The sequence below is a fragment of the Gobius niger genome (assembly GCF_951799975.1).
Source record: "Gobius niger genome assembly, chromosome: 14".
Classification (NCBI taxonomy): domain Eukaryota; kingdom Metazoa; phylum Chordata; class Actinopteri; order Gobiiformes; family Gobiidae; genus Gobius; species Gobius niger.
In genome coordinates this window covers 15,748,653-15,760,211 of record NC_136865.1, presented here as the reverse complement: position 1 = coordinate 15,760,211, position 11,559 = coordinate 15,748,653, and positions in this window count along the sequence as shown.

Sequence of the window (11,559 nt, the reverse complement as noted above, 5' to 3'; positions counted from 1 at the left end):
GGAGTGCATGGACACATTAAACTTTGACTTTCTTAATGAGGCCTGATTAAAAAGCTGATCTATGTAAAGTTGAATCCATGTGTTGCCATCACTGTCATTTTTAAATGAATATACTGGTGTCAACAATATGTTATATATATATATATATATATGTACTGAGAATAAAAAGACAAACCAAAGTTCCCTTTCTCATATCATTTGTTCATTAAGCCAATGAATCGACTGAAACTCACTAAACAACAAAGATTTGTTTATCAAGCGGTTGAGAGTACAGCCTGTGGACAAGCTAACTCCTCTCAGTGGTCTGTATTTAGTCTGCCTGTGGTCAGAATTCTTGTCTGACGAAGTTTCCTACACTTAAATTGCAGAGGACAGATGATGACTCAAAGTCTAGCTCTGGACCTGACTCAGCCCTGATTTGACCTTTCTGCAGGGGCACTTGAAGAGCCAGATATTTTATGAGGTGCCTTCCTGCAATCGATGAAGGGTTTTTTTTCAACTTATGCATAAAAAAAAGATTTGTGTCTGCTTAAAATTGTATTGATGCATTTCAGCATTGCCCTTCTGAGGTCAATGCACCAAATCCTTCACCACAGCGTATGCAGTGATAGACAAGTTCATTGTCTTCTTAGTACACCCCACTATCCGCGCTTAGATCAGGCCCCGTTGTGAAAGAAACTGTCAACAAACAGTAAAAATAACTTCTGGCACATCTTTGTCACTTAGCTTTTGTGTCAACTGCATTGTCTCCTTCTCTCATCACTTTAACAATTCAAATGGTCGTTTTTTGTCTAAAAGGCCTTTTGAAAACAACTGCATTCTGTAGCTATTTGCCAATTAAAGCCAGCACCGTCACATTGCATTTCTGTCCCCGAGAAAGCACATAAATTTGAGGCAAGTGTTTTTTTTAGCGAGCTGCACACTCCCTTAATGAAACGACGTCTTTTGAAATAAGCAAACCTCTTCAACTCAGCAGATAGTTTGTGCCAAGGTCAGTGTGTGTTTGGAAGTCACGCACCGACTGTCTAAGCCCCTTAATGCCTTTTGTGACGCTGTCTCTAGTGGAAATGAAAACGCAGCAGCGTATCTCAACAACCATTCACAAAGTGCGGCTGAAAGGACCGTTTTCTAATAATACAAGTTTGCTTTTTGCGACAACAAATAGAAGTGCTTCTTGACGGGGCCATCTCTTGATTGGAATGGGAATGTGGGTGCAGATGCCTCGTGGTTTTGAATCATTCCTCTCATGCAAATGGTTTTGCCTGGGGACCAAACAGCAGGTTGTGTGCGAGTTAATATAAACTTCTGGTTCGGCTGCCTCACACGCAATAATATTTATTTACCTGCGTATAGCCAGGGGATGACAAATATTTATGTAACATCGCTTGCAGAAAACGACTCAGCATGACATTACCACACAATAAAAGGGAAATCGCTCAGAGATTTCACGCTAGAAAATATGTGCTTGTGGCCTTTGCGCAAGCAGCAATTTCCACTTCAGAGCATTGGACTTCACTTTGCACTTTTGACAAATTGGAAAATACATCAAATTATGTCCATAAACATATGAAAATAGAGAACATTGTGTCTTCATCTTGATACTAGTTGTAAAGGAAGGAATCTAGGATGTCAATTACACATTCAATTCATCTTTTCTCTTATGATATGATCAAACTAGAGCAAAAATAGGACCTTGTATAGTAAAAACATACACCAAATTGAATTATGTTCTATGTCCCCCAAACAGAACATGCACAATAAGCTAATCCTTCCTTCTCTGTATCTGTATCAACCCTGGCCCTATAAGAAACAGTCACTGCTGCATAATTGACAGTCATAATGCTGTATCTATGGCTTTCTATCTATTCTTTCTTAGTGACTTGGAGTGGACACTAACAGACCTAATTAGTCAAATGACTTATTTGCATCAATCGCCCAGAGAAGCTGCCAAAGCAGTCACAGATCCGTCTAACAGTTGGGCCGCCTTAACAAGGATTTGCTGTGGTGTATGCATTTTCACATGAGTGCACTGGATGTTTGCAATCAGCAGTTTGAGACTGAAGAGACAGCGTTCCTCCCTCCCACTTTTGCTCTATATAACCTCCATTTTTATTGCCTGGGTGGTGTGGGAATACTACAGATACAAGAGAAGAGTGGGAATATATTCAGGAGATGATGGGAGAGCAGAGAGAGCGTGTGGGGAGGGCATCTTGTTACAGGTGTCTTGTCGCTGTGTGTTAGATTGAATGTGCACTCCGCCGGCTGGATGTCACAGCTTCAGGTTAAAAGGCTGGGGACTGTCTGATGATGACACAATGTGAAATGGACTCAGAAATGTCACTCATTCAAGGAGCCGTGATCCAAAACTTGGATAATGTTTGAAAATCTTGCTGCATTAAAGCCACAGTGAAAGCAACATTTCACCTAATTAGATAAAAAACATACATCATTTCTATTAATGTGTGCTGAAAAATCCCCCCTAAAACATGTGAGTTTAGTGTGAATGAGCTCACCTCTCTTTAGACCTGACATCACTGCTCATTTAAATACATTAGGTCACATGTTTTTATTTGCTACACCATAGTGGATAGAGGTGTCTAGCTGAACAGGATAAGTTTAGGTGTTCTGTGTGGCTTTATTGTGTAATGCTGTTGTAGGGTATATGGTGCTGATGCCATTTCTGTTTTATTGAATACTATACAGACATAATCAGTACTTTTTTCATATACTGTAAAGATTATAAACACAAGTAATGTTTCTAAAATAGGTTAAAAAGCTTTTAGACTTGTATGATTGCATTTTCACTTGTTCACTTGTTCTTCTGTTATACTTTCTGTCCTTCTCAGACCAATGTTCTCCAGTGCACTTCAAACTCATGGCTCTTGTAGCACTTTATGTAATTGTTCACTCTCATGAGGTCACTTCTAATGACACTTAATCAGCCAGCAAATGTCACAGTCTATAGTGTGTAGACGCTATATAGATTCAAACTTTCTAGTCCAAAGTAACAGCAATGTGGCAACGTAGCTGCTGGGGGAGCTTCTAAAGAGGGCCCAAAGTAAGCCACGAGAGAGAGAGAGAGAGAGAGGGAAAGCAAGCTGGAGGATGAGATTGGCAGCTGAGGCAGATAAGACATGCAAAATGAGTGAAAGAGAAGAGAGGAGAGAGGAGACATGCTGGCTCAGATAAGAGCGAGAGAGGACCCTGATACAAAGGCTGAGGAAAATAGAGAAGCAGAGGATGATTTATTAAATTTGAGCAGAGCAGCCCTTCACAGACATCTGCCTCAACTCATGGAGAGAGTGCTCTATCGCGGTCTGGTGAAGATTCACCAACAATTTAGCACCGCGACAATGAGGAGTGTTGGTAAATTACTGTAAGTTATGCAGCACCATGAGGTTTTCATTCCACATTTCTTTCTTATTCAGTGTTTTGCCCAAAAATCTTCATTAGATTTTGAATCACTGTTAGTATTTCAATAATAATTTGAGATGAGTACACAAATAAATGATACAAATTTGATAAAGGTAATTGCTATTTGTGCACAATGCAACTGAAGGTTGACTGAGATGATGGAGATATCGGCAGCACAGATTTGGTGAAGCATTAAAGTACATCCCGGGACGGTGCACCTGTGAGCTCCGCTAAGCTCCTTTAATAAGGCAAATGTCAGTGTGTGCTGAGCTTCATTGCCACCGCACCTTCACTTGATTTTTTCCAATTTTAACTAAATCCCATATTATATTTCTGGTTTGTCACTTGAAGGAATAATAATTTTAATGCAATGTCTTTGGAGGAAAATAGACTTCTGCCAAATTAAATTTTGAACTTAGATCAACTTATCTGTCGGCTTTCAAATGAACATGAATGCATATGCTCTGTCTTGCTTTTTGCATCCTCACTGATGCAATCCAAAGCAGTTTATCTCTGAAATAGTATGACAACTAAAGAGAGAGCGAACAAAAGAGGAAAACATGATAGCGTTTATGTGGACATTTCAAAGACAATTCATTTCAAGAGTGAAAATGGGTCACAGCAATTGAAAATCTAAAAAGGTTTAAGTCCCCACATCACCTGATAAACATTTACACACACTCACACACTCAAGGTGACCCTGGAGAGACATCCACACTGCTGACATGAGAAGTATTCCCGTCAGCTCGTTCTGTCATTATCCTTTATTCATTCATTCAGAACCAAACACTTTCAATATGACTCCTCTGCTTTATTCAACTCAGTGCCACTTCACCAGACATCTGAAACCTGTGTCATGTGCCCTACACTCTCAAACAGGTCACATAAGGCTTTACTATTCTCAAACGTTTCCCTTGCAACAAGTATCACATGAAAAATATTTGACCTTCCATGCACCACCAGGCTCAGAAATTCTGATGAAAATGTCAGAAATCTGTGAAAATCTCCTGACATGATTCTTCACATTTGTAATTGGCTTTAAGTGCTGAGTATAAAGTACCACCCGAAGCAGCCCAGTACAATTAAGAGTTCATGTACCCCCGTATGAGAACCACTGCTTTATTCTGCAAGCTCTGTGTTTCTGCCTCGAAAAAGATTAGACATATTACAGAAGCATTTTTTCTTTGTTTGTAAAATAATCAAAGCCCATCCTTCTGACCAACAGTAGTATTGCAGTAGCACATTTTGAGATAACACTGTGTTGGTGTAACTAAAAGATTATATTCCCCTCACATTGTAGATGCAGCAGATGCACCAGCCCCTCGCTGCCTCAGATAATGCATTTTCATCTGAGAGGCATAATGATTCTAATACATCAGTGAACAGCTCATATTTAATTTGGACTTTCTTTCACCTACTATTTCACAGGCATAGAACAAGGTGCATGCATGGATCTTTAATAAGTGTGAACAAAAGAAAAACGTTTGATTGGAAAAATGGACGTAAATTAAAAGATGAATCATTCTTTTGTTTGCTGACAAAGAAGTATTATGTGTGGTGCATTCAGCATCACAGAAACGTACAGCTATCCCTGGGTTTCAGTCACATAACCTTAACATAATACGGCTCAATCATCCTTTTGAAAACTTTTGACATTTAAAAGTCAAATTGCTATAGCAACTGTCCTTCATTTTCATTACATTTTATCTGAAGGACTTTTCGTTTGAAGAATTGACCATTATATTATATAGTAGGAGTTATATACAAGAAAGCCCATCTGTGCTGTAGACGGACAACAGTAATTGTCCCAGCCTGTGATGAATGTACAGTTTGTTCAGGGACCAGTTCAACAGTGTAATGGGGGCGCACAGGGTGGGACAGGGGGGTCCCATGGCTCAGTGGGCCTATCAGACAGTCCTTTTCTGGCTCTGACTGATAATGTGTTTATAGGTGGACTGCTAAGTGCCACTGGGACTTGTGTTTACTGCGTGACAGAGAATGTCTTCCTCTGCACTGAGCCACTGATTGGTCTGACCTTGCCAACACAATCCATTTGTCTTGAGTTCCCATGCTTTAGCTTTACTGGACATAATGCTGAAATAAATTGGGGCCATGTTGTGCTGGCATTGCTATAGTAAATCAGTAATGATGGATTAATTATGTCCTTTTTAATAAATACTCACTTATGGTTAATGTTGTCTGTGCACTGAGTGATCTTCTTAATACTGCTGTAAGAGTTTCTCTTTATATCTCTTTTATACATCAGAAAACACCAAATGCACTGATTACAAACCCAAATCAAATGAACATCAAATGTTCACAAACAGACAAATTGATTTGAGATTTCTTTTGAGGACTAAAATAATTAGGCCTAATAATTTCAGAATATTACATGCTCCTTTAGGTTTAGCAGCTGGAATGATTCTCTATGATCACTATCTGTCTCTCTCTTAATTACAAATTCGTCTGCATCTTCCCTGCGAATAACACACAAACAACTCGCTCTTCCACTCCACCAGTTCTCCTTGTGCGCCCAAGCTCAATCTCTTCATTCCCCTGTGGAGCGCGGCTTCGGCAGCTGTCACATTCATTTGAGAAGCAGCCAATTATTACCAATGTCTTGTTTATTTCTCCATTTCAAAGGACCTGGCCTTCTGCCTGTGTGACACTTAAAAGTTTGGTAGCAGTTTTGCACAACACCGCTCTCCTCTCTGTGAAAAAGCTCACTGGACTGGGGTGATGAAGCGTTGCCCGGGCGACAAAGGGAGAAACCTTGGCAGTCTGAAGGAGGTTGGTATAGAGACCGAATATATTTGAAATGTTGGAAAACATTTCAAATATATTCGAATGAAATGTTGGAAAACATTTCAAATGATGTGACCAACATTGCAATAAATGATTTGCACTTTTTAAAGACAGGAACTTTTCACTTCACAAGTCACTTGATGCTAGAGATGTGAGGGCCCACCTGCGTCAACGGTCTCTCTGTCTGAGCACCAAAAATGTCTCTCCGACTCCACTGTCACAGTGATGGGGAAGTGTCTCATCCAAGGTCACAATGACTATGATCAAACCAACAATATTCTGGTTATAATGTGGTCACTCTACAATCTGAGTCACAGTCACCGCATCTTCTTTCTTCAGGATTTCTTTCGAATGAAGACAAACAGTTTACGAAGTCGTCTCGTTGAAAGTTAAAAAGAAAAACAGTCATTAAACTGTAACCAGAGCTGAGCAGAAATCATACAGGTTGGAGTGTGATTTTGGAAAATGTACTTTATGACCCTTTTTATATCCATTTTGAATGTTTTAAGAGTGTTATCATTAGGTTTCATGAAGCATCAAAGTAATTACATTTGCAATATCGTAGTGCTGTGTGCTAGCATTGCAGTATCAACCAATTTTGCAGCCCTCTTGTGTTTATGATACTCCCCTCGGTGGTGCCCTGACTGGCGAGGACGGACTGCTGAGTGGGCTGATTGGCATAACACAAGCCTATACACTCTCTCTCTCTCTCTCTCTCTCTCTCTCTCTCTCTCTTTCTTTCTTTCTTTCTTTCTTTCTTTCTTTCTTTCTTTCTTTCTTTCTTTCTTTCTTTCTTTCTTTCTCTCTTTCTTACTTTCTCTCTCTCTCCCTTTCTTTCTTTCTTTCTTTCTTTCTTTCTTTCTTTCTTTCTTTCTTTCTTTCTTTCTTTCTTTCTTTCTTTCTTTCTTTCTTTCTTTCTCCTCTCGTCTTTCGCCTCTCTGCTCCATAACGCTGATTCGGCTGTGCTTAGACTACAGCTGCAGAGGCAAGTGGATCCTGCTTTGTCCTATAACCTTGGCTCAGCTGACCAACACACACACACACACACGCACATGCACACGCACGCACGCACACACACACACACACACACACACACACACACACACACACACACGCGCGCGCACACACACCAGGCAAAAGAGCAGCACGGACACACACTTAGAGGCCTGGCACTGCGCTGCTGAAGAAAATGAAACACTTGTCCTCAGTGGTGAGCCCCTTTTATACACAATTAGCATTCAGGGAGGACACACGGGCACTACACCTAACAAGAAAAAATATGTACTTTGAGATGAGAAAAGCTGGGAGCAGAACAAATACCTTGGTTCCTGGAGGATATGCAGTTACATGTTTTTTATGCTACACAGAAAGCTCAATGTTCCGACTGAGTGTCACAACAAATAACAAAAGAAAAGTCATAGCTCAATGTTGACACTCATTTGGCTTCAGTGGCCATGCGGTGACATCATCTGCATACTGTATATCCTCTGTTTACTGCTCAGTGAAAGTAGAAACTAGCAGAAAATGCCATATGATATGCCAATGTGACCAGGTCCAACTTTTGTGAGTGATTTTCTTTCATTGGAGAGTTACACAGAAGGCCCACATTATGTCACCACATTGCCACTGCATGAACACAAATCGGTGTCAATGCTGCGTGAGTTAAAAGTGCGTCATTATTTGCTTTGACAGAAAGCTGAGAGTTGTTTAGAATGAAAGTGCACACCCTCCGTTGGGCCCCTGCCCTCCATCTGAAATCCTCACATTGAGATTTACAACAGTTTCTCCTGGTTTGGCACAATAACCGATGTGCTAAATTCAAATGTTGTTAACACATATTATATATTATTATGTCTTCGCGAGTGCACATATCAAACATCACACTGATTTAGACGTCTCGCTCTGGCGCTTTCACAACAGCAGCAGCACTGGCACAAAGTCAAGCACAGCAGCGAGCCAACTGTCCTGCCTGGCCCCACAGTATAAACGCTGTTCCCCACACTTCTCCAAGGTTAACGAAATACATCGGAGACACTGGATACAGCCAAAACTGCAGTGGTCCTCTTCATATCAAATCACTTTGCGAAAATATTTACCGTAATCATATCAGCGTATCATTGTTTAGGAGTCACATAGTTCAGCAAGGCGTCTGCATTATGTTGCCAAGGTCACAAGGAAAGCCTGACCCACAGTAATTGAAACACATTTGGTCTTTCCTGCCTAAGGGCGCCGTGTCTCCAGAGCTTTAAAAAAAAAAAGAGTGCAAATCAGACACTATCTACATTCATTTAAATAGTCCTGATCCTACAATGTGACCTCTCCTCATTGTGTGAGTTTAGAGTAAAGGAACACGAAGCACAAATGGCACTCCGCTAATTCAATCAGTGGCTATAGTTTATATGTGAAAGGAGCAGTAATGAAAAGAATGTAAGGAGATTGCGAGAACACTACAATATAGTTCTGCTATGAGTAACAAAACTAGAAATGTCTGGACAGTTAATTATAAACCAAGCAGTTTATTCAGAAAATGTTTAAAATCAAATTATGAGGATTCCTGACAACTAACCAAATATATATCAAATTAATAAATTGTGCAAAACATCCTTGAAACAAACAGCTTAAAATATCATTCAAAAGTATTATTAGGAATAGTATTATTTCAATACCCGAATTCGCATTAGTGAAAAATACTTCAAGACACATATATCTTTACTGAGCAAGCGAGCCCTTCCTCTGACCTCACTTGTAATTTGCTGGGAGGAAGGAATCAGCTTTTCTCCATGGTGCTGCTTTGCTTTAGATCCATATACGTCGATCAGAGGTGGGACGGGGGGCACATGTGACCCATTTACCATTATAGAACACAAAGGGGGTCATTTACCAGGCGTTTACTCATGTGCAAAGCGAGTAGCACGTGCTAAAGTGGATCAACTGCAGACTCATTTGTGCATTTTTTACTCACACAGTATTGTCTTATTTGCATATCAGATATATTGAGGTCCTGATACTGTAATTCAGACGATGTCAAATGGTAAATGAAGTGCAACAAAATAGCAGATTTCATTTTTCAGCTTGCACCCGCAATTGAAACCTGCCTTGAAAATCTGATTTTAAATATTATGATGTGTAGAGACAGGATAGAACTAAACAGGCTCCTTCTGTATTGTCATCCTGTGGGTGGGTGGTTGTGGGAGGGTAAATTTCTGCTTTTTTCCTTGTAATTCTTCTTTTCTTTTGCTTCTGCACTTTGGTTGTATATTTTAATTGTGGGTCCCAGTCCATGAGCATTGCGCTTCTGGGGATTCCCTTTTACAAAGTGGACCTTAATATCGACAAACTGTATGATATAAATTGTATGATAGAAATTGTCATGCTTTGTAAATATATATATAAAAATGACTCCCAAAGCATTTAGGTGTGACCAACCTTAGATCAGTTCTATGAAAAACACCTCTACCAACATTAAATGTGTATGCTTTGGTCAAAACACAACTGTTCTAAATCATGTTTTCTCCATGTTGTTAAGATAGTCCATTTGTAAATTGTATTACCCCAAACTGCTGTTGAGCCGACCCCCATCAGGTGCAAAAAAAACAACTATTCGGCCCTTGTGTCAAAAGGTTTGACTCTTCCAAAAGTCCTCCACAGTCTCTTACAAACACTCTGTTTTTCCACACAAAAAAGCATTGTCTGTGTCATTTTTGTTTATATTGCCTAATGCCTATTTTTACATCGTTGCTCTTCTGCCGTGGAGACATATAACGTCATATAAAGTGGCTTTAAAGATTATAATTTATATCTTCTTTTTTCATTTTTCACAAAGTGATGTTGGGATGTTTATGGCATAATGAATGTGCAAAAAAAGAAAGAAAAGAAAAACTGCACGCACATGCAACACACCTATTCCCGTCACTAGATGGCGCCCCTGGCTTGAACTGCCCCTCACAATAATCCTCCTGTTTATGGCACAGGGGCAAACTCTCACTGACGGCATTCTTCAAATCCGCTCGCCTCATGTTCTTCAAATGAGAGAGATTTCAATCATAATCTGTGCAGCTGCTGAGCCGGCTTCTACACAGCAAAAACACAGAGAGGCTTAGGCTTTGACCAACAAATCAAGGGGCAATGCAAACCTATTTACTGTGGATAGAAACACTGGATTTGGACAAAACCTCTTAGAATTAGGTGACTTTGGTTTCATGTGCAAGTAACTTTATATATTGCAATTTCAGCATTCATTCATTGTATAAAATGTTCTAATTCTTCATCTGAGAGCACAATTTCAGCTGTCAGTCTCTCACATTATGGCGAGAAGGTCCCATCTGTACACTAATGACTGCAGTATGAATGAGGGAAAGGTTCAAATGCAAGACCTGTACAAGAGCCCTCCTTGTAAAAGTGAAAGGCCCGAGATGCTTATCTGGGAAATGGGACCCCTTTCAGTTCCGGATGGGGGCACACCAGCCTGATACACAGTGAAGTGTCAATTGGTTTCGACTGGGGAGAAGAAAGAGAGGAGGAGAGGAATAGGGAAAACAGGGGGGAATAAAAGACATTGGCAGGGGACCAAGTAGTGCAGGTGTCCGGCTGACAACAGGCTGCACTGGCGCATTGCATACTCCAGGCTTGTGTGGTCCCAAATATGCACACATAAGAAAATTCATAGATAGGAGGAAAGCCAATAAAAGAACAAACCTTAAGGCCTATATAGACAAAAATATGTCCAACATCAGATAACGTTGAACAGAGGAGAAACTGTTCAAATGTGTGGAAAAAGCTATCATTTTGTGCGTTTACGTATATTTAATAGGAAACATTACTTTTCAGAACTGCTGCTAACAAACCCTCATAATGTCTCATAATGGGCCCCCTTCAGCTTGGGCAAATGCCTAGTTTGCTTCCCCCTTAGGGACGACTGTGTACATAGACCATAGATAGAATAACAAGACTTGTACTGCCCATTTTGTTAAGTAGGCCAACCATAGAGCCAATAATAATATTGTTGTTTTATTGTTTTGGTCCTTTTTTGTTTTTCTTTGCTAGTGTGCCAGAGTCACCTTAGACTTTGCCTTCTTAAAGGCACATTATTCAACAATTTATGTGAAACAAAAAGTTAATATTTGTGCAAATTTGACCTTGTTGTGACCCGACGGCTGTATGAGAGGCCAGCATGGCACCTTTGCTTTCCATCACAGTGGTCTCTACAGCGCTCCAGGATCAATTGTTTGGAAGGTTTTCGCTGCTGACGGACCTTCTCGCCAGAAAACCTACAAAACAATTGATTCTGGAGAGCTGTAGAGACCACTGTGATGGAAAGCAAAGATGCCAAGCTGACCTCTC